The sequence below is a fragment of the Triticum aestivum genome, chromosome 7A (assembly GCF_018294505.1).
Source record: "Triticum aestivum cultivar Chinese Spring chromosome 7A, IWGSC CS RefSeq v2.1, whole genome shotgun sequence".
Classification (NCBI taxonomy): Eukaryota; Viridiplantae; Streptophyta; class Magnoliopsida; order Poales; family Poaceae; genus Triticum; species Triticum aestivum.
The window spans coordinates 488,663,709-488,690,702 of NC_057812.1; the positions used below are offsets into that span (position 1 = coordinate 488,663,709).

At 45.3% G+C, this 26,994-nt stretch overlaps 1 pseudogene; it reads right to left on the reverse strand.

Moving 5' to 3' along the window:
• Positions 1 to 14,709: 14,709 nt before the first annotated feature.
• On the reverse strand, positions 14,710 to 14,848 carry LOC123155196 (uncharacterized; annotated as a pseudogene).
• Positions 14,849 to 26,994: the final 12,146 nt, after the last annotated feature.

The following is a 26,994-nucleotide window of genomic DNA, read 5'->3' on the forward strand; positions in this document are numbered from 1 at the left end:
TCAAAGATCTCTCTCCCTACCATGGTGATGAAGAATTTGATCCGAGGATGTATCTTCCCCAAGGGAGGGGAGATGATGCGGAGCATCCCAAGGTCATCCCCATGGACCTATCATCATCTCACCAAGTGCCTAGCGGACCCATGACACGAGCACATGCAAGAGCTCTCGAAACCGAGGTGACATCTCTCCTCTCACATTTCCACTTCGATGCACATGAGACATGGCTACTACCTCAAACAGAGACATTGTGCATACTCAGGTATCAAGGAGTTGGCCATGAAGAAGCCAAGGAAAAAGGAGGATCAGAAGAGGAAGATGGACGTGAAGACGGAGAAGAAGGAGAGTTGCGGAAGAAGTCCCAGCCACCGGACGACCGGTCGGGACCGGATGTCTGGCGCCCGAAGCCCCAGCCGAGCTACAACAAGCGGACGTCCAACCCGGACTGGACGATCGGTGCCCCTGCACCCGAGCCAAACGAGCGGAAGTCCGGCGACCGAACGACCGGCCTCTTCCGGAAATCCGCTACACCAGCATCCAGCCAGAACGAGCGGACAATTGGCGACCACTGGACGTCCAGCCGCCCATGAGACATCGGACGACCGGTCCCCAGCGGACGTCCGGTACCTGGTTGCGTCCAGTTTTGGGCCTGAAGCCCATGTACCCCTCCTTTCGCCCCCCCCCCCCCCACATTTGCACTAAGACTATAAATAGACCTCCTATTCATCCTAGCTAGGGTTAGCATTGGTTTAGCTCCTTTTAGAGATAGAGCATTGCTCATCCACTTCGGATCTACTCCACGAGAGAGACCGCGGTCCCTCTTCGGAGAAGATTCCTTTGGATTCAAGACCCCTCTAAGGGAAGATCCCCTTGTGGATTCAAAACCTCCTCATGGAGAAGACCGGCTACCTTTGTATCATCCTTGGTTGTCTGTGGATCGTGTGATCTCTTATGTACTCGAGGATCTAGCACATGTGTGACTATTTCTTGTTGGTTTAGTGTTTCTCTCATGTTTTCCTCGTGTTTTCCCTCGTTTCCCTCCTCGTGTTTTTCGTGTTCTTTGCGGGATCCGCTTCTTTCGTGAAAAATCGGTCGATTAGGGTTCTACCCTACATCAAAAACTATTTAAAAACTTGAACAAAAATTGGAAATTGCAAACATTTTTGTATTCTGATTCTTTTTTTGAAATTTGTGAAGTTATGAAAAAAACAAAAGAAACAAAAAAGAAAAAAATACAAAAACCAAAAGGAAAATCCATAAATCTGTTAAGAAAAAACGGTTCAGGAACATTTAAGAATGCTCCCAAACCCGGTCAAAAACCTTCCCCAAAACTAGGCGTCTCGCTCTCTAAGTGGGCTGGCCCATCTCAGTTTCGCTCGCTCGAGCACCTATGCGATGCTACGGCAATTTGTCGCACTGAGTGCCGATTAGGATTCGCGGTATAGCAGCCCCCGTGCATCCTATCCATGTTTTGACATGTGAGATTCTTCTTGCCTCCTACTCCCTTTGTACCGGAATGTAGCATCATATATTTCGATACGGAGAGAGTAGGAGCTTATGACAGATTTAGACCCAATCAAGTGAGATTGGTAAGTTAGGCTATATACATTCTGCTAAAGAAAAGTCAGGCTATATTAAACCCATTAAGCTACGTGTGAAGGGCGGCCAACCAGTTATGCCACATGACGCAAGTTGGTTGGCCGCGGCGAGAAATCTTTTGGATTTTTTAGATGAAGACACGGATTATTTTTTAAATGTATTTTTTCTTTTTAAATGGAGGTGAGGACCTCTCGTATTTTTTAAATGGAGGGTTATGCAAAGTGACACTTGCTGGTAGACTGCGGTGGTATTTTTTTCTTTTTTACTTCTTTTTTTAGATGTAGGTGAGGATTTTTTTTCTGAGATGCTTTTTTAGACAGAGGCTAGGATTTTATGTATTTTTTTAAATGGAAACATGCGTACAATTTTCTCTTAAGCGGCGCTACAGGGTGGTCCGCCTATGTTGTCTCAACATAGCCGGTCCCAAGCCCGGGTAAAGGAGGAGGGTTGTGATAGGCTTGGCGAGCCAACGTAAAAACTCAGCCACTCTTATGAAGATGAAACCCAAAAGATTTTCGTTGGGGCGTAACCCTCTCAGCGACGCGCCACATCGAAACCCGGGTGTGGTGGAAAATGGGCAAGGGCCGGGCCGTCACCCCCCAAGTGGCGCGCCGTATCTTGATCCGGATACGGTGGCAAGTGAGCGAGGATCGGGTCGTCGCATCCTTAGTGGCGCGCTACATCGGCGCCCGGATGTAGTGGAAAATGAGCAAGGGTCTTCGCATTTGACTCGACGAGTGCGAAGAGTAAGGAAGCTAGCCGAGCCTAGGAGGATTCGCTTAGATAGCTGGAACGTAGGGTCTCTGATAGGGAAGCTTCGGGAGCTAGTTGATGCAGCAGTGAGGAGAGGTGTTGATATCCTTTGCGTCCAAGAAACCAAATGGAGAGGACAGAAGGCGAAGGAGGTGGAGGATACCGGCTTCAAGCTGTGGTACACGGGGACGGCTGCAAACAGAAATGGCGTAGGCATCTTGATCAACAAGAGCCTCAAGTATGGAGTGGTAGACGTCAGGAGACGTGGGGACCGGATTATCCTGGTCAAGCTGGTAGCTGAGGACTTGGTTCTCAATGTTATCAGCGCATATGCCCCACAAGTAGGCCACAATGAGAACACCAAGAGAGAGTTCTGGGAAAGCTTGGAAGACATGGTTAGGAGTGTACCGATTGGTGAGAAGCTCTTCATAGGAGGAGACCTCAATGGCCACGTGGGTACATCTAACACAGGTTTTGAAGGGGCGCATGGGGGCTTTGGCTATGGCATTAGGAATCAAGAAGGAGAAGATGTCTTAAGCTTTGCTCTAGCCTACAACATGATTGTAGCTAACACCCTCTTTAGAAAGAGAGAATCACATCTGGTGACTTTTAGTAGTGGCCAACACTCTAGCCAGATTGATTTCATCCTCTCGAGAAGAGAAGATAGGCGTGCGTGCCTAGACTGTAAGGTGATACCTGGGGAGAGTGCTGTACCCCAGCATAAGCTGGTGGTTGCTGACTTCCGCTTTCGGAGTCGTGTCCAGCGGGATAAGCGTGCCAAGGTCGCTAGAACGAAGTGGTGGAAGCTCAAGGGGGAGGTAGCTCAGGTGTTCAAGGAGAGGGTATTTAAGGAGGGCCCTTGGGAGGAAGGAGGGGATGCGGACAATGTGTGGATGAAGATGGCGACTTGCATTCGTAAGGTGGCCTCGGAGGAGTTTGGAGTGTCCAGGGGAAGGAGAAGCGAAGATAAGGATACCTGGTGGTGGAATGATGATGTCCAGAAGGCGCTTAAAGAGAAGAAAGATTGCTTCAGACGCCTATACCTGGATAGGAGTGCAGACAACATAGAGAAGTACAAGATGGCGAAGAAGGCCGCAAAGCGAGCTGTTGGTGAAGCAAGGGGTCAGGCATATGAGGACCTCTACCAACGGTTAGGCACGAAAGAAGGTGAAAGGGACATCTATAAGATGGCTAAGATCCGGGAGAGGAAGACGAGGGATATTGGCCAAGTCAAATGCATCAAGGACGGAGCAGGCCAACTCTTGGTGAAGGACGAAGAGATTAAGCATAGATGGTGGGAGTACTTCGACAAGCTGTTCAATGGGGAGAATGAGAGTTCTACCATTGAACTGAATGACTCCTTTGATGAGACCAGCATGCGTTTTGTGCGGCGCATCCAGGAGTCTGAGGTGAAGGAGGCTTTAAAAAATATGAAAGGAGGCAAGGCGATGGGCCCTGATTGTATCCCCATTGAGGTGTGGAAAGGTCTCGGGGACATAGCGATAGTATGGCTAACCAAGCTTTTCAACCTCATTTTTGGGCAAACAAGATGCCAGAAGAATGGAGACGGAGTATATTAGTACCAATCTTCAAGAACAAGGGGGATATTCAGAGTTGTACTAATTACCGTGGAATTAAGCTGATGAGCCATACAATGAAGCTATGGGGGAGAGTCATTGAGCACCGCTTAAGAAGAATGACAAGCGTGACCAAAAATCAGTTTGGTTTCATGCCTGGGAGGTCGACCATGAAAGCCATTTTCTTGGTACGACAACTTATGGAGAGATATAGGGAGCATAAGACTTGCATATGGTGTTCATTGACTTGGAGAAGGCCTATGATAAGATACCGCGGAATGTCATGTGGTGGGCCTTGGAGAAACACAAAGTCCCAGCAAAGTACATTACCCTCATCAAGGACATGTACAATAATATTGTGACAAGTGTTCGAACAAGTGATGCCGACACCGATGACTTCCCGATTAAGATAGGACTGCATCAGGGGTCAGCTTTGAGCCTTTATCTTTTTGCATTGGTGATGGATGAGGTCACAAGGGGTATACAAGGAGATATCCCATGGTGTATGCTCTTTGCGGATGATGTGGTGCTAGTTGACGATAGTCGAACGGGGGTAAATAGAAAGTTAGAGTTATGGAGACAAACCTTGGAATCGAAAGGGTTTAGACTTAGTAGAACTAAAACCGAGTACATGATGTGCGGTTTCAGTACTACTAGCTGTGAGGAGGAGGAGGTTAGCCTTGATGGCCAGGTGGTACCTTGGAAGGATACCTTTCGGTATTTGGGGTCAATGTTGCAGGAGGATGGGGGTATTGATGAAGATGTGAACCATCGAATCAAAGCCGGATGAATGAAGTGGCGCCAAGCTTCTGTCATTCTCTGTGACAAGAGAGTGCCACAAAAGCTAAGAGGCAAGTTCTACAGGACGGCGGTTCGACCCGCAATGTTGTATGGCGCGGAGTGTTGGCCGACTAAAAGGCGACATGTTCAACAGTTAGGTGTGGCGGAGATGCGTATGTTGAGATGGATGTGTGGGCACACGAGGAAGGATCGAGTCCGGAATGATGATATACGAGATAGAGTTGGGGTAGCACCAATTAAGGAGAAGCTTGTCCAACATCGTTTGAGATGGTTTGGGCATATTCAGCGCAGGCCTCCAGAAGCTTCAGTGCATAGCGGACGGCTAAAGCGTGCGGAGAATGTCAAGAGAGGGAGGGGTCGATCGATTTTGACATGGGAGGAGTCCGTTAAGAGAGACCTGAAGGATTGGAGTATCGATAAAGAGCTAGCTATAGACAGGGGTGCGTGGAAGCTTGCTATCCATGTGCCAGAGCCATGAGTTGGTTGCGAGATCTTATGGGTTTCACCCCTAGCCTACCCCAACTTGTTTGGGACTAAAGGCTTTGTTGTTGTTGTTGTTGTTGTTTTGATGCTACAGGGTGGTGCCCCAACCACTAGTACATATAACAGCTGGGATAATATCCAGTGCTCTCAAAGCTTAGGTGCTAGCGTTCTTGATCGCACCATATCACCTCTATTTTTTAAATAAAATAAAAATGTTGTGCACAATATATATTAATAATTTTATAAATTTAAAATTACAAGTTAACCACTGATGGTGTATTCACTCTAAAGCCCATGTATGCGGATCTTATGGACTCTGGACCTATATTCCGCAGAAACATAATAGAAAAATGAAGGTTTCTTCTAAGATCAAAGTTTTCATGTGGTTTTTGCAAAGGACAAAAGGTAATCTTTCGAAAGACGTTTTCGAGAGGCACAACCATGCCTCTTGCGTAAGAAAATATGTGCTTCTCATAAAAGCAAAACCGTGTCTCTCGCGGAAAGAACAAAAAGAAAATGTGTTTTTTTGTTTCTGGGAGGCACAGCCATGGTTCTCGCGAAAGCAAATCCATGCCTCTTGCGGAAGCAAAACCGTGCATCTCGTGAAAAAACACGTTCTTTTATATTTTCGAGAGGCACGGCCGTGTCTCTCGCAAAAGTAAAACCGTGCCTCTCACGAAATTAAAAGAAAAAGAAAACACATTTTTTTTCATTTTCAAGAGGCACGGCCCTGCCTCTCGTGGAAGCAAAATCACGCCTCTCGCGAAAGCAAAAGAAAGAGTGCATTTTTCACACAAAAAAATTATTTTTGATTTTTTTGTCAAAAAACTAAGAAAGACCGATGAAAAACCGAAAAGCCAAAAAAACCAAAAAAAACCATCTAAAAAGCCAAAACACGTGCGAAAAATAAAACAAAAATAAAATCTGAAGGGAGCGCTCAGAGCGTGACACGTGCTGGTGGCTGAGAGCGCGCCAATTGACCCTTAGAAAGGCTCCCAAACAAGCGCTCCTCGGTTAGTTGCTCCCCTAATTGGCGCTGTCATTCAGTTTTTTTCTTAGCGTTTCATTTCTTGTGCAGGTTACTGGGCCGGCCCAATACGCGCCCCTTGCAAGCGCCAGCACCTTAATGACGCTAATAGCGCCGAATAGAAGCTCCCTTAGAATTGGGAGATTCCACGTCCTGATTTTGCTTCCCGCGTAGACTTGTAAAGTTTCAAGCCAGGCTTTGCGGCCGAGCTCGGGCCCATCCCAACAACTGGAAAAAGGTATATTTTCTATTTATTTCTCAAAAGGGTATATTTTCTATTTAAATATTAAACATATTTTCAGGATAATAAAAATATACCCTTTCTTTTGTGCTTTTGGGCTTTTGGCTGGGATTTAGGCTTTCGAGTCAAGTGATGTGGCCCGTGCCCAGGTTTTGATCAGAGTGTGTCTCGCCTAAGGGGGGCTTTAAACCTTCAGGAATTTTTTTTTGCACTGTAATACATGTCTCATTTCATATCATAAATAACACAGTACAAGTCAGGTAAAGACCGACATGACAAAACTGAAAAGATCGCAGAACGTCTCTGAGCTTCTATGAGAAATTTAATATCTACACACCATTTTTTTAAACTTCTCAATTGCTTTAAAAATAGTTGAAGTAAAGGAAGCATGTGCCCAACTTCGCCTATGTTGTCTCAACATAGCCGGTCCCAAGCCAGGTGGTTGGATAGGCTTGGCGAGACAACGTAAAAACTCAGCCACTCTTATGGAGATGAAACCTAAAAGATTTTCGTTGGGACGTAACTTTGAACTAGCTATGGACAGGGGGGCTTGAAATCTTGCTATTCATGTGCCAGAGCCATGAGTTGGTCGCGAGATTTTATGTGTTTCACCTTTAGCCTACCCCAACTTGTTTGGGATTAAAGATTTTTTTTCGAAACCAGACAAAAGATTTGCCATTTTTATTAAATAAGAGAGGAGGTTCAGACATATGTCGCAACGCGACTAAAAGAAAAGACTACTCTCGTAATATAAGACTACTCAAATGCTTGGCCCCAACCAAAGTCCACAGGTAGGCCTCCTCTTTAATTCTCGTGACGATAATTGTGGTCGGAGTCGCGGCGTTGCGAAAAATGCTGGCATTTCGTTCTTTCCATATCTCCCATGAGACAAGAATCATAACAGAGGCAAGAGCCTTTCTCTTATGATCCGCATTGTCACCGTCTTTTGCCACCAAGTTCGAACCGAAACTTCATTTCACCAAATCATTGGTGAGCAGTCATGGATTCCCAGCCAAATGGTAATCTCGTTCCAAACTCTATTCGTGAATCTACACTGAAATAGCAGGTGGGCAGCAGACTCTTGAACTTGCTTGCAAAGGGGGCAAATGTTGCAATTGGGCCATCCCCGTCGAGACAAACGATCGGCCGTCCAGACTCGGTTCTGGAGAACTAGCCAAGCAAAGAACTTGCATTTGGGAGGAGCCCACATCTTCCAGATCATCGAAGTATTGGTACCGTAGGTGAGTCCCGCAAATTGCGCCAAGTAAGCCGAGGATGTGGTGTACTCTCTGCTGGTTGTGAATTTTCACCAAATAGTGTCTTGTCTATCTTGGCTTTAGAGTGACACCGGCAACCATCTCCCAGAGGTTGGTGAACTCCTACAAATGTGTCAAGGTGAGGCCCTGTGCGGTATTGATCTGGTGGATCCAAAAATTATTGTCCAATGCCTTGCTAACCACACAGTTCCCCCTTAGGCCATCTCCCAACTTGTTTGGCCTTATTATTTTTTTTTTTTTGTTATTGTTGTTGTAAAGGAAGCATGTGCCCCCGAGAGCAGAAAATCTGCTCTTCACCAGAAACCCTGCTGACGGTCCCCGTCTCTCGCTACTTCTCATCATTGAAGTATTGCTCGACCTCTTTTCATAAACCGATTAAGGAAAACTGCATTTTTTTAGAAAGTGGTGTATTCGTTGCCTAAGCATTGGAATATATTGAAGTATTGCTCATAATTAGAAAAGGAGTTAATTCAATTTTATACCCCTAGGTTTCACGTTTGTGTTCTTTTTCTAATTATGAGCAACCTGGCTACCGCAATTTGTAAACCAGTACCATTGAGCGAAGTGCATTCAAGCAGGCACAAGTTGGCCAGGCAGGTGCAGATCTCAGGAACATGATCCCAGCAGACAGGGTAATCTTGAGCATGTGACCAAGATCGACGGCATGCCGCATGCGGCTATTGCTGCTGTTGTTGGATCCATGCATCCACTGATTCCCATGAACGTCGCGGTACAGGGCCGCACATTTTTTCCTTACCACTTTCGTCCTCTCTTGTCAGACTAGTGCCATCACACAGATCAGCTGTACGTGATCTACATTGCATATTCCGTTGGCTGCTTCTGCGCTCTGCCAAAAGCTTCGTTCAGCGCGGCATATTTCCCACGCCCCACGGCGTATCCCCCGCCGGATCCATCGTCATGTGCTGTCACGCTGCTCACACATTATTAGCCAACTTGCGTTATCTGCATTATCTGAAAGAGCTGCCCTTTATAAAAAGATACTGCTACCTCCGTTTCTAAATGTAAGCCTTTTTAGAAATTTATATTATTTTGCGGGTAAAATCTTGTATTACTCAAATAGCGTCATCCTTACAATCCGTATTAGAAAGATTAAACACCTCTGGCAGGCCAGAACCTAGCCAAAAAACAGTTGTATTTTCAGTTCTTGCATATCTAGCCAAGTAATCACTAATTAAATTTTGGCTACGAGTAATCTGAGTAATACAAATAGTGTGAAGAGACAGAAGATGTTTGATCTCAGGCTCTCAGCAACCAATGATGCAAACACTGATCTATCCAAGTCCTTCTCATTTATCATGTTCACTGCTGATATCAAGTCCACTTCAATACATATAGGCAGCACATACTCTGCTTCTAAAGCACCTGTACAAGAGGGGCAACTCACGGCAAGATTAATATATAATGCTTTCCATTTCAACACAGACTACGTACGAATGTATATAAACATATTTTATAACGTAGTTTCACTAATTTTGCTTTTAATGTAGTTTGTATCGGAATCTCTAAAAGGGCTTATATTTAGCAACCGAGGGAGTAGTAGGTTATAGGTTCACCGGCCTTCAGTTTGGCCAGTTCCTGTAAGTCAGTTTTGTAACTTAGTGGGAGTTATAAACTCAGTTCCCGTAAAACTTAATCCATTAAATTTTTTTCCGTAAAACTAGTTCTGCGGACCATAAAATTTAGTGGAAGTTGTCCGAGAGTAACTTTTGTCACTTCCTGTAAATTGCTTTCCCTAAATCTGTTTTTATTTTATTTTTAATTAAAAAAATCAATCATACCCTACGACCCAACAGACAGTAACACACGTGACGACTGTAGTGAGAGGCAGCGTTCCAGCAAGGTTGGGGGAGGGGGCCGTTCCGGTGAGCCGTGCGGTAAAGTTTTAGGTGGTTACTAGCCCGTCAAAACTTTACAAAAGCATGATCTTTTTGTAAACCTGCGGGAAGAAAGGGGCAATTTTACAAGAGCGTCTAAAGGTATGGCCACTTTACGGGAACAATCGGAGAGGCTTTTTTTCCTTTAGAGATAAAGGAGCTGTTGGAGATGCTCTAAGTTTTTTCAATGGTCTTCAATGGTTTTCTAAGAGGCGACGAGGCAAGCAGCCAACTGACCCTAGCCGACACCCATCTTCTACCCCTTCTCACCGTCACCAGGCGCGTCGCCCACAGCGGTGGGAAGATCTGGATCGAGGAGGGGCAGCTTTGGAGGTGCTGGAGGGTTGCGGTGGGACAACGAAGATGATGTGTGCTCGAGCAGCGGCCTTTGTCAGGCGGTGCACGCTAGAGGCATTAGTGATGGCCGACGGCGGACAGAGGGATTCGATGCAGAGATCTTCATTGATGGTTCGGACTTGTTGGGCCATCGGAGAGGGCATCGGATCACGGTTTTGGGCGGCGGTGAGATCAACATCAGACACAGACATGTCGCACATCATCATGCGTGATTTTTAAACTTTCTTTAGGGAGTCATCATGTTTGTTTGGGGGCAGCGAAGCGGCGACGTTGCCCCAAGGTAGGAAAAATGTTCTCCTTGCCCTATCTTGGATCTGTTGGTGTGTTTACACTGATAGAGAGCATGTGGAGCTATGTCTTCGGCAGGTCTTTCGGGGCCTGGTTGGTTTAGGTTTCTGGTGCATCGGTCTTGATTCGGCCTGCTTTCGTAGTCTTCGGAGTTTCTATATGCCTTGATTGGTACATTTTTAGCAGGACGCGGTTGCCGAAGTATCCACGGCTACATTGCCAACTTCCAGGCCGCTTCTTCTAAAAGCTCCTGGGTTTCAAAAGGGTTGCTCCGCCGTGTAAGATTTGACAGGAAGCGTTGTACCCTTTACTCGGGCCGCATGTATATTTATGGAAGGATTGTCGTGGCTTACAAGGTTTGGAATATCGCTAGGATACTTCCATAATACATCGAGAGAGGGAAATATAACTTGGAGAGGAAGAACAGAACAAAAGAAGAGATAGGAACAGAATACAGTTTAAACAGCTATCTCTACAAACTCTATTCTAACATCCTCCCTCAATCTAAACCTATAAAAATTTCTCTAGGTTTAGATTGTACTTGAACTCATTCAGTCTCCTCGTAGTAAGTGGTTTGGTGAAGCCATCAGCAAGTTGATCTCCTGCGGGAATAAACTTGATGTCAAGTAGCTTTCGTGATACTCTTTCTCTCACAAAATGAAAAACAACTTCTATGTGTTTTGTACGTGCATGGAACACAGGATTCGCTGAAAGGTAGGTCGCATGTTGTCACACCACAACCTTGCAGCTTGTGGAGTTTTGATTCCCAACTCATATAGGAGAGTCTGAATCCACATAACTTCGGCAGTTGCATTAGCAAGAGCTTTGTATTTTGCTTCAGTACTAGACCTTGACATAGTGGTCTGTTTCCTTGCACTCCATGACACAAGGTTTGATCCCAGAAAAACAGCAAAACCACCTGTTGACCTTCTATCATCAGGGCACCCTGCCCAGTCAACATCTGAGTATGCACTAACTAGCATGGATGATGACTTAACAATCTTGATTCCAAGTCCCATTGTAAACTTTAGATACCTCAGAATTCTCTTTACTGCAGTCCAATGAACTGTACTTGGTGCATGCAAAAACTGACACACTTTGTTGACAGAATATGAAATATCAGGCCTAGTCAACGTTAAATATTGTAGAGCACCAACAACACTCCTATAGTTTGTTGCATCACTTGGTCCAAGTAATTCACCTCCTTCAATTGTAAGTTTCTTAGTAGTGGAAAGTGGTGTACTTACTGGTTTGCAATGTTCCATTCCTACCCTTCTTAGAATATCTATGGTGTATTTCTCTTGTGTAAGAAGTATTCCATCCTTGATCTGTTTTACTTCTATACCAAGAAAATAATGAAGATCACCCAAATCTTTGAGTGCAAACTCCACATTAAGGTCACGGAGAAGACAGGTAGTGGCTTCTGGGATGGAACTAGCAACAATTATATCATCAACATAAACAAGAACAAACATAGAGATGTTGCCTTTGTGATAGAAGAATAATGAGGTATCTGCCTTGCTTGGAATAAAGCCAAGTTGTTGTAACTGAGTGCTCAACCTGGAACACCAGGCTCTTGGAGCCTGTTTTAAGCCATACAAAGCTTTGTCTAACTTACAGACAAAATGAGGTGTGCTCTTTTTTCATACCCTGGTGGTTGCCGCATGAACACGTCTTCCTCAAGAACACCATGAAGAAATGTGTTCTGGACGTCTAGCTGATGTAAGCTCCACCCTCTGGAAATAGCAATAGATAATACAAGTCGAATAGTAGTTGCCTTAACAACAGGGCTAAAGGTATCCTCATAATCAATTCCAAATCTTTGTTTAAACCCTTTTGCAACCAATCTAGCCTTGTATCTATCTATACTTCCATCAGACTTTCTTTTAATCTTATAAACCCACTTGCAATCAATCAAATTCTTTCCCTTTGTTAGTGGTACAAGATGCCACGTTTTATTTTTCATGAGTGCTTGGTATTCATTTTCCATAGCCCCTTTCCATTCTTGGTGAGCAAGAGCTTCGGCTAAATGAGTAGGTTCACCTAAACTAGTGAGGAAAGCATACTTGCGAGGATCATATCTTACTGTACCGTCCTTATATTCCTTAGGCTTGAATAATCCAGATTTTGACCTGGTATGGCGCTGAGGAATTTTCGGTGACACACGTTACAGTTTCTACATCACCAGAACCGGCCGCAGAAGATCCAGCCAAATCAGCCTGGACTAGCGTGCTGCAGGGCTCCAGATCCAAGGTGGGCGTGGGATCCGGCGAGATCCGCCTCGTACCAGACGCCTCAGTAGGAGAGCTCCGCATGGCATTGTTGGCGGGGTCCACCCTGGTCGGGCTGTCGGCCCTAGAGCACGCCGGCTCCCATGCAACGCGTGCGGACGGGCTGCGCCCCGCGCCATCTGGGTCCACACCTGGACCTCGGCCGGCCACGGACTCAGCAGGTGGACTGGTCCAACCACTTGGCGCCTCAGGAGATGCGGGGAACGCCGCTACACGCCGAGCGACAGGGCTGTCAGCCTGGGATCGCGCGCGGCTATCATCCCGGGATCGTGTGCCTTCTCTGGAACCGCAGTTCTACACCAAATCTGCATCGGATCGCGCGCGGTTTTCGTCCTCTTCTGCACACATAAAATCATAGCCAAAAGCTGCATTTTTTCGTTAGTTTCTGAATTTTCTTCTGGACTAGACACATGATCATGTTCTACTAATTCTCCCCCGTGATCAGTACGTGGCAAAGGATCCGAGAGAAGAGAGATTTAAGCTTGAAGAAGGGCTCCCGCATTTGAATGAAGTTTGGCAAAAGGGAAAATAGTTTCATCAAAAATCACATCCCGAGAGATGTAGATGCGTCTAGTTGAAACTTCTAGACACTTGTAGCCCTTATGAAGATTGCTATAGCTAAGGAAGACACATTGAGTGGACCAAAACTCTAGTTTGTGGCGATTATATGGACGAAGATTTAGATAGCATGCACATCCAAAAACTTTGAGGGAATTATAATCTGGTTTTTGATGAAACAATCGTTCTAAGGGAGTTATGTTTCCAATGACCTTACTAGGCAAGCGATTGATAAGATAAGTGGCGGCAATGAAAGCTTCATCCCAATATTTCAGAGGCATAGATGCATGAGCAAGAAGGGATAGACCAACTTCAACGGTGTGATGGTGTTTGCATTCGGCAGAACCATTCTGTTGGTGTGCATGGGGACACGAAACATGATGCTCAATGCCTATTCTTCGAAAGAAGGAGTTGAGTTTCTCATAATCTCCTCCCCAGTCACTCTGGACTGTAATGATTTTCTTGTTAAACTGACACTCAACAAGTTTTTGGAATTCTTGGAAGACAGAGAAAACTTCGGATTTGAACTTAAGTAAGTATATCCATGTAAACTTGCTATAATCATCAATGAAACTAACATAATATTTCTTTCTTCCAAAGGAATCTCTGGCATGACCCCATACATCACTGAATATCAGTTCCAACGGAGCATGAGACACACTCTTTGATCTAGGATAGGGGAGTTGGTGACTCTTGGCACATTGACAAGCATCACAAACAGACTCTTTATTCTCACGACTAGACAATTGAAGATTGCCTTTATTCACTACTTGATCAACTATTTTTAATGAAGGATGACCTAATCTTTGATGCCACCTCTCTAAGGACGGCTTGACGACGGAGTAGACTTGGTGATGACGCTTGCGGCTAAAAGCTCTTGATGTGATAGGATATAGACCACCGACGCATCTACCGTGATGGAGGAGCTCCCTCGTTGCCCGATCCTTAATGAAGAAAATACTTGGGATGAGTTTCAAAGAAGATGTTATTATCAGTGGACAAACGAGACATGGAAGCAAGGTTTTTGTTGGCTTGTGGAGCATGAAGGACATCCTTTAGAAGAAGATCACGTTTAACATTAGGGAAATTAATAGAGGATTGACCAATGTGACATATGTCCATACCTCCTCCACTTGCGGTGGTGTTTATCTGATCATCGCCATAATATCTTTCTCGATTTGCAAGCTTCTCCAACTCGCCGGTGACATGATCTGTGGCTCCATAATCAGCATACCAGATGGTGTCTCCAGCTTCTTCTTGCTCCCTGATGGCTGCAGCTACGTGGCGCTCTTCGGGCAGGTAATCTTCATCATAGCGGTGCCAACAGTCTTTCACCTCATGCCCTGACTTTTTGCAGAGCTGGCAACGCGGCCTGGTGTTGGAGTAGGAGGCGCTGAAGGGGTGTGGTCCAGAGTTGTTGGCGTGCCCACGCCTGCTGTTGTTGCCATTGCCGCACCCCTGATGACCACGGTGACCACGGCCTCGGCCTCCAGTGCCATGACCACGTGTGACAGAGTTAACTGATGACTGGCAAAGATTGTTACCTTGTAGCAGATTCATGCGAGCTTCAAAGCTTAGCAACTGGTTGTAAAGCTCCTAGACGGTCACCGGCTCGATACGTGCAGCCAGGGCTGAGATCACCGGGTTATACTCGATGTCCAGCCCTTTGAGCACATAGGAGGTTAGCTCTCCTTCAGAGAGGGGATCACCGGTGCAGGCGATCTCATCGGCGAAGGCCTTGATCTTCGCCAGATATTTCGGCATGCCCATGTTCCCTTTGTGCAGATTGGCGAGGGCGATGCGGGTGTTGACGATCTATGCTTGCGTCTAGGCAGCGAAGGAGGCGTGGATGGCACTCCATACCTCGGCCGGCGTCTGAAGAGTAGCGACCTGTGCAAGAATCTCACATGACAGAGACCCCATAAGGTATCCTTGTACCTGTTGCTGCTGGGTGAACTAGATCGACCGGGCGTAGTTGAAGACTTGCTCCTCTTTCCCATCTTTGGTGATGGTGATGGTAGGAGGGGGCGCCGGGCTTGTGCCGTCCAGGAAGTGCTCCATCTGTGCTCCCTTTATTTGGGGTAGCACGATGGCCTTCCAGAGGAGGAAGTTCGTCCTCGTGAGCTTCTCAGATGGAGGAGACCCGAGAGAGGAGACGCTGATGTGGGAGGAGGAAGATGCATAGGTGGATGGTGTGGATTGGGTGGACAGGGTACTCATGGTGGAACCTATTAGGGCAGTATTGATGGCAGCGATGGTGGAAGCAGCGGTGCTGGCGTTGGTGCCTGACATGATTTCTCTCGATGCCTCTCTCTGGTTAGGTTTCAGGTTTCTCTCTCGATCAACTAGATCGATCTTTCAGGAATGCTAGACGTACGAGAGGAAGGGCTCTGATGACCATGTAAGATTTGATAGGAAGCGTTGAACCCTTTGCTCGGGCCGCATGTATATTTATGGAAGGATTGCCGTGGCTTACAAGGTTTGGAATATCGCTAGGATACTTCCAGAATACATCGAGAGAGGGAGATATAACTTTGAGAGGAAGAACAGAACATAAGAAGAGATAGGAACAGAATACAGTTTAAACAGATATCTCTACAAACTCTATTCTAACACGCTGAAGCGAGGTCCCAGAGGCGGCATAGAGCTTTTCTCTCGATGCATCACCGATGGATGGAGGAAGAAGACTTCAGCACCCCCAAGAATTTGAGTGTATTTCTATTTTTTGTAGGGATGACTGTGTAAGGACCTGTCATAGTTAAGGTCAACTCCAATGTCACACACCAAAACATACACGCCCAATATTTGCGGACATGTCTGAATGTATTCACGGACATAGATAGGGGGAGGAGTCCATCCAACAGCAGGCTTCAAATTCAGATCGTGTGATGGCTAATATATTGGGGAACGTAGTAATTTCAAAAAAATTCCTACGCACACGCAAGATCATGGTGATGTATAGCAACGAGAGGGGAGAGTGTTGTCTATGTACCCTCGTAGACCGACAGCGGAAGCGTTATAACAACGCGGTTGATGTAGTCGTACGTCTTCACGGCCCGACCGATCAAGCACCGAAACTACGGCACCTCCGAGTTCTAGCACACGTTCAGCTCGATGACGATCCCCGGACTCCGATCCAGCAAAGTGTCAGGGAAGAGTTCCGTCAGCACGACGGCGTGATGACGATCTTGATGTTCTACCATCGCAGGGCTTCGCCTAAGCACCGCTACAATATTATCGAGGAATATGGTGGAAGGGGGCACCGCACACGGCTAAGAAAACGATCACGTGGATCAACTTGTGTGTCTAGGGGTGCCCCCTACCCCCGTATATAAAGGAGCAAGGGGAGGAGGCCGGCCGGCCCTAGGGCGCGCCAAGGAGGAGGAGTCCTCCTAGTAGGAGTAGGAGTCCTCCTCCTAGTAGGAGTAGGACTCCCCTCTTTCCTACTCCTACTAGGAGGGGGAAAGGAAGGGGGAGAGGGAGAAGGAAAGGGGGGAGCCGCCCCCCTCTCCTAGTCCAATTCGGACCAGAGGGGGAGGGGCGCGCGGCCCACCCTGGCCGCCCCTCTCTCTCCACTAGGGCCCATGAGGCCCATTACTTCTCCCGGGGGGTTCCGGTAACCCTCCGGCACTCCGGTTTTCTCCGAAATCATCCGGAACACTTCCGGTGTCCGAATATAGCCGCACAATATATCAATCTTTATGTCTCGACCATTTCGAGATTCCTCGTCATGTCCGTGATCACATCCGGGACTCCGAACTAACTTCGATACATCAAAACTCATAATATAACTGTCATCGAAACCTTAAGCGTGTGGACCCTACGGGTTCGAGAACAATGTAGACATGACCGAGACATGTCTCCGGTCAATAACCAATAGCGGAACCTGGATGCTCATATTGGCTCCCACATATTCTACGAAGATCTTTATCGGTCAGACCGCATAACAACATACGTTGTTCCCTTTGTCATCGGTATGTTACTTGCCCGAGATTTGATCGTTGGTATCTCAATACCTAGTTCAATCTCGTTACCGGCAAGTCTCTTTACTCGTTTCGTAATACATCGTCTTGCAACTAACTCTTTAGTTTCAATTCTTGCAAGGCTTATGTGATGTGCATTACCGAGAGGGCCCAGAGATACCTCTCTGACAATCGGAGTGACAAATCCTAATCCCGAAATACGCCAACCCAACATGTACCTTTGGAGACACCTGTAGAGCTCCTTTATAATCACCCAGTTACGTTGTGACGTTTGGTAGCACACAAAGTGTTCCTCCGATAAACGGGAGTTGCATAATCTCATAGTCATAGGAACATGTATAAGTCATGAAGAAAGCAATAGCAACATACTAAACGATCGAGTGCTAAGCTAACGGAATGGGTCAAGTCAATCACATCATTCTCCTAATGATGTGATCCCGTTAATCAAATAACAACTCTTTGTCTATGGTTAGGAAACATAACCATCTTTGATTAATGAGCTAGTCAAGTAGAGGCATACTAGTGACACTATGTTTATCTATGTATGCACACATGTATTATGTTTCCGGTTAATACAATTCTAGCATGAATAATAAACATTTATCATGAAATAAGGAAATAAATAATAACTTTATTATTGCATCTAGGGCATATTTCCTTCAGTCTCCCACTTGCACTAGAGTCAATAATCTAGTTCACATTGCCATGTGATTTAACACCAATAGTTCACATCATTATGTGACCAACACTCAAAGGGTTTACTAGAGTCAATAATCTAGTTCACATCGCTATGTGATTAACACCCAAAGAGTACTAAGGTGTGATCATGTTTTGCCTGTGAGAGAAGTTTAGTCAACGGGTCTGCCATATTCAGATCCGTATGTCTTTTGCAAATTTCTGTGTCAACAATGCTCTGCACGGAGCTACTCTAGCTAATTGCTCCCACTTTCAATATGCATCCAGATTGAGACTTAGAATCATCTGGATCAGTGTCAAAGTTTGCATCGACATAACCCTTTATGACGAACCTTTTGTCACCTCCATAATCGAGAAACATATCCTTATTCCACTAAGGATAATTTTGCCCGCTGTCCAGTGATCTACTCCTAGATCACTATTGTACTCCCTTGCCAACATCAGTGTAGGGTATACAATAGATCTGGTACACAGCATGGCATACTTTATAGAACCTATGGCTGAGGCATAGGGAATGACTTTCATTCTCTTTCTATCTTCTGTCGTGGTCGGGTTTTGAGTCTTACTCAATTTCACACCTTGTAACACAGGCAAGAACTCTTTCTTTGTGAAAGAACATGCGGTGCCCCCATGTTTGGTTTTGGTAATTGATGATAATCTCTATGGACTAATGGTTGCCTTGAGTTATATTTGAAGGTTTTGTCCATAGGCTTTTCTTGGAGTACATGTGTTGGGTTCAAGGAGAGTTTGTGTCGACCAAGGTGCTATTCAAGGAATTACCTAAAGATTGGTCTTGTGAGAGGTTGATCAAGACTAAGTCAAAGAGTGAATCAAGTTGATCAACCCACAAAGCGTAGAAGATGTACTGAGAGGGATCAAGTGATCCCATGGTATGGTAAGCATTGCCAATTACGCTTTGTGTACTAACCCATGGTCTTCGTGAGGGTTCTTTGTGGGGTTAGGTTGTGGTGTGCAAGTTCAAGTGGAGCATCACGAAGAGATCAAATGCTTGAAGCTTGCCGTCCTTTGTGGTGACAATGGACTTGTGAAGATGTGCAGAAGAGTGGCTCACCCATAGTGGAGTATGGGGGAGCAATCAACTAGTCTTCATCGAGTCAGCACAATCAAGAAAGGTTGCGGTGTGCAAGTTCAAGTGGAGAATCACAAAGAGATCAAATGCTTGAAGCTTGCCGTCCTTTGTGGTGACAATGGACTTGTAAAGATGTGCGGAAGAGTGGCTCACCCATAGTGGAGTATGGGGGAGCAATCAACTAGTCTTCATCGAGTCAACCCAATCAAGAAAGGTGGTCCAACTTGAGGGAGTCAAGATCGTCATAATCTAGCTCAAATGGACCATGTGCAAGGCAAAGGTTTGCCCTTGGTAGGTTTTCTATTTTACCGGTCTCATGATGGTAGTTGGGAGACCGGGTTATAGGATCGATTGTCGTACTATCAAGGGGGGCTCTCGATGAGTAGCTTGATCGTATCGTTCGTAGAGAGCTCAAACCATTGCATCCTTGCATCATATTTCTTGGTTCTTGTTTGGTTCTCTTTGTGAATCTTAGAGCTTATGGTCATCTTGATGACAAGCTTGAGTTCATCAAAAACGGAGTTTGCATGCCTCTTCTATGATGTTTTCGTTGTTGGAGGTTTTGCCGATTCTTCTCGGTTGGAGGTTTTGCCGATGCTACTCGTCGTCTTGTTTCCAACAAGCTTGAGTTTGCTCAATTCGGAGCTCATATGCAGAAGTTATGGCAGTTCTTGTTTTCTTGAGTGTGGTTTTGTCAGGGTCCCAGCGGTAGTACCATGGTATCCAGTGGTAGTACCGCTGAGGGGTCACAAGCGGCAGTACCGCTCCGCAGCGGTAGTACCGGCGGTGACTCCGCAGCAGTACTACCGCTGGCTTACCAGGTCCCTACCGCGTCGATTCGAGGGGTCTTTTTCTGTGTCGGATTGTGCGGTACCTCACTGCGGCAGTAGTGCGGCAGTACCGCTCCTTAGCGGCAGTACCACCCTTCCCTTTACCCTTCGTTCTGTGCGGCAGTACCGCCGAAGGGAGCGGTAGTACCGCTTAACCCAGCAGTAGTACCGCTGTATCCTGCGGTACTACCGCCCTAAGGTTCATATTTTGTTGCTCCTTTTCCCTGTTTCTTCCACCTGAGCGGTAGTACCGCTCGTGGAGCGGTAGTACCGCTCGTGTGCGGGCTGAGCACATAACGGTTGGATTTTTTCCCCACCTATAAAAGGGGGTCTTCTTCCCCAATGAACCTTATCCTTTGAGCTCGTGTTCTTCCCCCATTGTTGACCTTCTTCGAGCTTGCTAACTCTCAATCCCTCCATGGATTATTGCTAGTTTTTGAGGGAAAAGAGAGAGGAGATCTAGATCCACATTTCCACCAATCACTTTCTCCTCTATGTGAGGGGAACCCCTTGGATCTAGATCTTGGAGTTCTTGGTGTTCTCTTTCTTGTTCTTCCTCTCATTTTCCTCCCTAGCATTAGTTGCTTCGGTGGGATTTGAGAGAGAAGGACTTGGGCACTCCGTGTGCCCTTGCCATTGCATTTGGTGCATCGGTTTGAGTTCTCCACGTGATACGTGGAAGTTACAAGTTGAGAAGCTTATTACTCTTGGGTGCTTAGTACCCTTGAGCTTGTTCCTCTTGGGTGCTTGGGCACCCTAGACGGTTGTTGGTGTTCGGAGCTCAATCATTGTGGTGCAAAGCTCCGGGCAAGTGTCGGGGTCTCCAATTAGTTGTGGAGATCACCCCGAGCAATTTGACGGGTACCGGTGACCACCCCCAAGGGTTGCCAAAGTGTACGGGTTCGGTGACCGCCCCCAAGGGTTGCCATTTGTACGGGTTCGGTGACCGCCCTCAAGGGTCCCTTAATGGAATCATGGCATCTTGCATTGTGCGAGAGCGTGAGGATATTACGGTGGCCCTAGTGGCTTCTTGGGGAGCATTGTGCCTCCACACCGCTCCAAACGGAGATTAGCATCCGCAAGGGTGTGAACTTCAGGATACATCGTCGTCTCCTCGTGCCTCGGTTATCTCTTACACGAGCCCTTTACTTATGCACTTTACTTTGTGATAGCCATATTGTTTCTTGTCATATTTATTGCTATCACATAGTTTCTTATCTTTCTTAGCATAAGTTGTTGGTGCACATAGGTGAGCCTAGTTTTTTTAGGTTTTGTGCTTGGCAAATTAACCGCTAGGTTTATTCCGCATTTGTTCAAGCCTAAACCGTAATTATTTTAAAACGCCTATTCACCCCCCCTCTAGGCGACATCCACGATCTTTCACTTTGACTGTTCCATTTTGAACTACTTCAAAATCTTGTCAAGGTATGTACTTATTGAAAAAACTTGATGCTCAATATGTAAGCAGCTTCACCAAGGTTTTCTTTGAAAAAAAATCCTTTCAAACACTCCTTTATGCTTTGCAGAATAATTCTACATTATTTCCGATCAATAATATGTCATTCACATATACTTGTCAGAAATATTGTAGTGCTCCCACTCACTTTCTTGTAAATACAGGCTTCACCACAAGTCTGTATAATACTATATACTTTGATCATCTCATCAAAGCGCATATTCCAACTCCGAGATGCTTGCACCAGTCCACAGATGGATCGCTGGAGCTTGCATATTTTGTTAACATTTTTAGGATTGACAAAACCTTCTGGTTGCATCATATACAACTCTTCTTTAATAAATCCATTAAGGAATGCAGTTTTGTTTATCCATTTGACAGATTTCATAAAATGCGGCAATTGCTAACATGATTCGGAAAGACTTAAGCATAGATACGAGTGAGAAAATCTCATCGTAGTCAACACCTTGAACTTGTCGAAAACCTTTTGCGACAATTCTAGCTTTGTAGATAGTAACACTACTATCAGCGTCCGTCTTCCTCTTGAAGATCCATTTATTTTCTATGGCTTGCCGATCATTGGGCAAATCCATCAAAGTCCATACTTTGTTCTCATACATGGATCATATCTCAGATTTCATGGCTTCAAACCATTTCGCAGAATCTGGGCTCATCATCGCTTCCTCATAGTTCGCAAGTTCATCATGGTCTAGTAACATGACTTCCAGAACAGGATTACCGTACCACTCTGGTGCGGATCTCACTCTGGTTTACCTACGAGATTCGGTAGTAACTTGATCTGAAGTTACATGATCATCATCATTAGCTTCCTCGTTAATTGGTGTAGGTGTCACAGAAACCGTTTTTTGTGATGAACTACTTTCCAATAAGGGAGCAGGTACAGTTACCTCATCAAGTTCTACTTTCCTCCCACTCACTTCTTTTGAGAGAAACTCCTTCTCTAGAAAGGATCCATTCTAAGCAATGAATATCTTGCCTTCGGATCTGTGATAGAAGGTGTACCCAACTGTCTCCTTTGGGTATCCTATGAAGACACATTTTTCCGATTTGGGTTTGAGCTTATCAGGATGAAACTTTTTCACATAAGCATCACAACCCCAAACTTTAAGAAACGACAACTTTGGTTTCTTGTTAAACCACAGTTCATATAGTGTCGTCAACGGATTTAGATGGTGCCCTATTTAACATGAATGTAGCTGTCTCTAATGCATAACCCCAAAACGATAGTGGTAAATCGGTAAGAAACATCATAGATTGCACTATATCCAATAAAGTACGGTTATGACGTTCGGACACACCATTATGCTATGGTGTTCCAGGTGGCATGAGTTTGTGAAAATATTCCACATTGTTTTAATTGAAGACCAAACTCGTAACTCAAATATTCGTCTCCGCGATCAGATCGTGGAAACTTTATTTTCTTGTCACGATGATTTTTCACTTTACTCTGAAATTCTTTGAACTTTTCAAATGTTTCAGACTTATGTTTCATCAAGTAGATATACCCATATCTGCTCAAATCATCTGTGAAGGTCAGAAAATAATGATACCCGCCGCGAGCCTTAACACTCATCGGATCGCATACATCAGTATGTATTATTTCCAATAAGTCAGTTGCTCGCTCCATTGTTCCAGAGAAGGGAGTTTTTAGTCATCTTGCCCATGAGGCATGGTTCGCAAGCATCAAGTGATTCATAATCAAGTGATTCCAAAAACCCATCAGCATGGAGTTTCTTCATGCGCTTTACACCAATATGACCTAAACGGCAGTGCCACAAATAAGTTGCACTATCATTATTAACTTTGCATCTTTTGGTTTCAATATTATGAATATGTGTATCACTACGATCGAGATCCAACGAACCATTTTCATTGGGTGTGTAACCATATAAGGTTTTATTCATGTAAACAGAACAACAATTTATTCTCTTACTTAAATGAATAACCATATTGCAATAAACATGATCAAATCATATTTATGCTCAACGCAAACACCAAATAACACTTATTTAGGTTCAACACTAATCCCGAAAGTATAGGGAGTGTGCGATGATGATCACATCAATCTTGGAACTACTTCAAATACACATCGTCACCTTACCCTTAACTAGTCTCTGTTCATTCTGCAACTCCCGATTCAAGTTACTAATCTTAGCAACTGAACTAGTACCAAATACTGAGGGGTTGCTATGAACACTAGTAAAGTACACATCAATAACATGTATATCAAATATACCTTTGTTTACATTGCCATCCTTTCTTATCCGCCAAATACTTGGGTAGTTCCGCTTCCAGTGACCAGTCCCTTTGTAGTAGAAGCACTTAGTCTCAGGCTTAGGACCAGACTTGGGCTTCTTCACTTGAGCAGCAACTTGCTTGTTGTTCTTCTTGAAGTTCCCTTTTTTTCTTTGCCCTTTTCTTGAAACTAGTGGTCTCGTCAACCATCAACATTTGATGTTTTTCTTGATTTCTACCTTCGTCAATTTCAGCATTACGAAGAGCTTGGGAATCGTTTCCGTTATCCCTTGCATATCATAGTTCATCACGAAGTTCTACTAACTTGGTGATGGTGACTAGAGAATTCTGTCAATCACTATTTTATCTGGAAGATTAACTCCCACTTGATTCAAGCGATTGTAGTACCCAGACAATCTGAGCACATGCTCACTAGTTGAGCGATTCTCCTCCATCTTTTAGCTATAGAACTTGTTGGAGACTTCATATCTCTCAACTCGGGTATTTTCTTGAAATATTAACTTCAACTCCTCGAACATCTCATATGGTCCATGACGTTCAAAACGTCTTTGAAGTCCCGATTCTATGCCGTTAAGCATGGTGCACTAAACTATCAAGTAGTCATCATATTGAGCTAGCCAAACGTTCATAACGTCTGCATTTGCTCCTGCAATAGGTCTGTCACCTAGCGATGCATCAAGGACATAATTCTTCTGTGCAGCAATGAGGATAAACCTCAGATCACGAATCTAATCCGTATCATTGCTACTAACATCTTTCAACTTAGTTTTCTCTAGGAACATATATAAAATATAGGGAAGCCACAAAGCGAGCTATTGATCTACAACATAGATATGCTAATACTACCAGGACTAAGTTCTTGATAAATTAAAGTTCAATTAATCATATTACTTAAGAACTCCCACTTAGATAGACATCCCTCTAATCTTCTAAGTGATCACGTGATCCATATCAACTAAACCATGTCCGATCATCACGTGAGATGGAGTAGTTTCAATGGTGACCATCACTATGTTGATCATATCTACTATATGATTCACGCTCGACCTTTCAGTCTCCGTGTTCCGAGGCCATATCTGTATATGTTTGGCTCGTCAAGTATAACCTGAGTATTCCGCGTGTGCAACTGTTTTGCACCCATTGTATTTGAACGTAGAGCCTATCACACCCGATCATCACGTGGTGTCTCAGCACGAAGAACTTTTGCAACGGTGCATACTCAGGGAGAATACTTCTTGATAATTAGTGAGAGATCATCTTAAAATGCTACCATCAATCAAATCAAGATAAGATGCATAAAAGATAAACATCATATGCAATCAAAATATGTGACATGATATGGCTATGATCATCTTGCGCCTTTGATCTCTATCTCCAAAGTACTGTCATGATCTCTATCGTCACCGGCATGACACCATGATCTCCATCATCTTGATCTATATCAATGTGTCATTACATGGTCGTCTCGCCAACAATTGCTCTTGCAACTATTGCTATCGCATAGCGATAAAGTAAAGCAATTATTTGGCGCTTGCATCTTATGCAATAGAGAGACAACCATAAGGATTTTGCCAGTTGCCGATAAATTCAACAAAACATGATCATCTCATACAACAACTTATATCTCATCACGTCTTGACCATATCACATCACAACATGCCCTGCAAAAACAAGTTAGACGTCGTCTACTTTGTTGTTGCAAGTTTTACGTGGCTGCTACGGGCTTAGCAAGAACCAATCTTACCTACGCATCAAAACCACAACGATAGTTTGTCAAGTTGGTGTTGTTTTAACCTTCCCAAGGACCGGGTGTAGCCACACTCAGTTCAACTAAAGTTGGAGAAACTGACACCCGCCAGCCACCTGTGTGCAAAGCACGTCGGTAGAACCAGTCTCGCGTAAGCGTACGCGTAATGTCGGTCCGGGCCGCTTCATCCAACAATACCTCCGAACCAAAGTATGACATGCTGGTAAGCAGTATGACTTATATCGCCCACAACTCACTTGTGTTCTACTCGTGCATATAACATCAACACATAAAACCTAGGCTCGGATGCCACTATTGGGGAACGTAGTAATTTCAAAATATTTCCTACGCACACGCAAGATCATGGTGATGTATAGCAATGAGAGGGGAGAGTGTTGTCTACGTACCCTCGTAGACCGACAGTGGAAGCGTTATAACAATGCGGTTGATGTAGTCGTACGTCTTCACGGCCCGACCGATCAAGCACCAAAACTACGGCACCTCCGAGTTCTAGCACACATTCAGCTCGATGACGATCCCCAAACTCCGATCCAGCAAAGTGTCGGGGAAGAGTTCCGTCAGCACGACGGCGTGATGACGATATTGATGTTCTACCGTCGCAGGGCTTCGCCTAAGCACCGCTACAATATTATCGAGGAATATGGTGGAAGGGGGCACCGCACACGGCTAAGGAAATGATCACGTGGATCAACTTGTGTGTCTAGGGGTGCCCCCTGCCCCCGTATATAAAGGAGCAAGGGGAGGAGGCCGTCCGGTCCTAGGGCGCGCCAAGGAGGGGAGTCCTACTCCTACTAGGAGGGGGAAAGGAAGGGGGAGAGGGAGAAGGAAAGGGGGCGCCCCCCCCCCCTCTCCTAGTCCAATTCGGACCAGAGGGGGAGGGGGCGCGCGGCCCACCCTGGCTGCCCCTCTCTCTCTCCACTAGGGCCCATGAGGCCCATTACTTCTCCGGGGGGGTCCGGTAACCCTCCGGCACTCCGGTTTTCTCCGAAATCATCCGGAACACTTCCGGTGTCCGAATATAGCCGTCCAATATATCAATCTTTATGTCTCGACCATTTCGAGACTCCTCGTCATGTCCGTGATCACATCCGGGACTCCGAAATAACTTCGGTACATCAAAACTCATAATATAACTGTCATCGAAACCTTAAGCGAGCGGACCCTATGGGTTCGAGAACAATGTAGACATGACCGAGACATGTCTCCGGTCAATAACCAATAGTGGAACCTGGATGCTCATATTGGCTCCCACATATTTTACGAAGATCTTTATCGGTCAGACCGCATAACAACATACGTTGTTCCCTTTGTCATCGGTATGTTACTTGCCCGAGATTCGATCGTTGGTATCTCAATACCTAGTTCAATCTCGTTACCGGCAAGTCTCTTTACTCATTTCGTAATACATCATCTCGCAACTAACTCTTTAGTTGCAAGGCTTGCAAGGCTTATGTGATGTGCATTACCGAGAGGGCCTAGAGATACCTCTCCGACAATCGGAGTGACAAATCCTAATCTCGAAATACGCCAACCCAACATGTACCTTTGGAGACACCTGTAGAGCTCCTTTATAATCACCCAGTTACGTTGTGACGTTTGGTAGCACACAAAGTGTTCCTCCGGTAAACGAGAGTTGCATAATCTCATAGTCATAGGAACATGTATAAGTCATGAAGAAAGCAATAGCAACATACTAAACGATCGAGTGCTAAGCTAATGGAATGGGTCAAGTCAATCACATCATTCTCCT